Here is a 2,695-nt window from a genome sequence, read left to right on the forward strand (position 1 = left end):
TATGGGCTCATGTCTCTATGGGCTCCTGTCTCTATGACCCCAGGGCCTGTCTCTATGGGCTCCTGTCTCTATGGGCTCCTGTCTCTATGGGATCCTGTCTCTTTGACCCCAGGACCTGTCTCTATGGGATCATGTCTCTTTGACCCCAGGGCCTGTCTCTATGGGCTCATGTCTCTATGGGCTCCTGTCTCTATGACCCCAGGGCCTGTCTCTATGGGCTCCTGTCTCTATGGGCTCCTGTCTCTATGGGCTCCTGTCTCTTTGACCCCAGGGCCTGTCTCTATGGGCTCCTGTCTCTATGACCCCAGGGCCTGTCTCTATGGGCTCCTGTCTCTATGGGCTCCTGTCTCTTTGACCCCAGGGCCTGTCTCTATGGGCTCCTGTCTCTATGACCCCAGGGCCTGTCTCTATGGGCTCCTGTCTCTGTGGGCTCCTGTCTCTTTGACCCCAGGGCCTGTCTCTATGGGCTCCTGTCTCTATGACCCCAGGGCCTGTCTCTATGGGCTCCTGTCTCTATGGGCTCCTGTCTCTTTGACCCCAGGGCCTGTCTCTATGGGCTCCTGTCTCTATGGGCTCCTGTCTCTATGGGATCCTGTCTCTTTGACCCCAGGACCTGTCTCTATGGGATCATGTCTATGGGATCATGTCTCCTGTCTCTATGGGCTCCTGTCTCTATGACCCCAGGGTCTGTCTCTATGGACTCCTGCCTCTATGGGCTCCTGTCTCTCTGGGCTCCTGTCTCTATGACCCCAGGGCCTGTCTCTATGGGCTCCTGTCTCTATGGACTCCTGTCTCTATGGACTCCTGTCTCTATGGGCTCCTGTCTCTTTGACCCCAGGGCCTGTCTCTATGGGCTCCTGTCTCTATGACCCCAGGGTCTGTCTCTATGGACTCCTGTCTCTATGGGCTCCTGTCTCTATGGGCTCCGGTCTCTATGACCCCAGGGCCTGTCTCTATGGGCTCCTGGCAAATAGTTCGTTCAATTCCTCTCTGACTGCTAATTGTGTCTTCGTGCAAGGACGTCTTTTAAAATGTCTGCCTTACATCAGCACAATGCAGATAGGTGGCACTCAGTTCGCGCCTTGGAGAAATTAATAGAAAGCGAAGAAGGGCTTCTCTTCCTAAACTCATTTCTTTCCCAGCATAGCGAGCCTCCATTCAGCTGCTTGAGGTCAGGAGGAAAAATGAACGAGGGCAGTGCATTATGGGACGCTGTGTTGACACAGACAGCATGCACTCACTGTTTTCAGAGTCTGGGTAATTTTCTCAGGTGTTTGCGTTTGTCATGGCACACATGGTGCTTTGGCCGTGAGGAGGCAGTGCTTGCTGCATTTCTCAGGTTTGCAGGTAATGACTGTCTGAAACTCCTACTGTTCAGTAGAGCCCAGGGTAGAAGAGGAAGGCTCTTGATGTTGGATGAGAATTATCAGCTGGCAGAATTAAACTAGGTTAGCTAACTTACCTCATAGTGTGAATGAAAGTTAACCATACAAAATACCCTCATCAGTATTCATAGTTAAAGAGTTATACAGGGCATAGTTCAGTAAGGAGAATTGTTATTGTTTAACATTATAAGTGAAGCTCCTGATTATCCACAGATATTCTCACAATGCTATATTTTTGTCCTTGTCTCTTAGAAGTCATCTTGGCATGGTCTGTCCAAAGGCAAAGAAAAAGCCCTTAAGCTCTTCACTTCGGTGAAGACACGGTAGCTAGCCAAATCAAGCTTGCCCGTGGCTAATGCAGCGCCATGTGTTGAGCTCTGGCTCAAGTAAATTCCAATTCTGGCACGGTATTAACAGGACTTGAATCAGGCTTCTTGCTTTGTAGTTTCAGGTAAACGTTTTCTGACTATTATTAAAATATACGATAGGTTTATGCCTGGCGAGTAGACAATCCTTTTTAGCATTGTAAGTGTGAAGTAGCACCTGGTGTGGAACAGAACTGATTGAGCCTACAAAAAATATCGCAGATGGTTGTCCATTATCTGTGGGCCAATATGGATGGCTTGAGTCCCTTAACATTTTTTTCTTCCATGAAATCCTTCATCTGAATTCCTGTCAGTTGGACTGGTCAGCCGTCTGTCATTTCCACTTCCAGCAAAGAAACCATCCAAGAGGAACAGCTTCACTCGTGCCAGTCTCCAGGCGGATTATTTTTGTTGCCTTCAAAGACGGAGCACCTCAGCTCCTCTGGGAGTTCGAGACCCACAGACTGTGATCTGTATCCTTTAATGCCGCGGTGGGAGGCAAGTTCTCTGCCCCAAAGTATTGAGGGCAAGCTGGGTAAAAGTGGGAGATGGTGCTGCCTTAGCGGGGCAGCTGCTCAGCTGGTGGTGTTTTGCTCCATCTCCCACTCCCGGTCTCTAGAGGTCACAGAGGCAGAGTGGTGCGGGCACACCTCTGCGAGCTGGGAAACCGGATGCTGGGCTGTGATAGAGGATCGATGGAGCTTGACGGAGCGTTTGGGGTGGGTCACTCGCCGCAGTTTGCCGACTTTAATGGCAGCAATATCTCACACCATCTGTCATACTCTACAGGCCCAGGCGGGGGGTCCCACTTTACTGTGGTGGATTAAGGGCCGTAATTGTCAGCTCTTGCACCGGTATTCTTGCCAGCCGGTGTCTTACGGCGCTGATGGACCCCCGCTTTTTGCAAAAACACACACATACAGGAGCACACACTGTCTGAGACTT

Source organism: Sprattus sprattus (genome assembly GCF_963457725.1).
Source record: "Sprattus sprattus genome assembly, chromosome: 8".
Classification (NCBI taxonomy): Eukaryota; Metazoa; Chordata; class Actinopteri; order Clupeiformes; family Clupeidae; genus Sprattus; species Sprattus sprattus.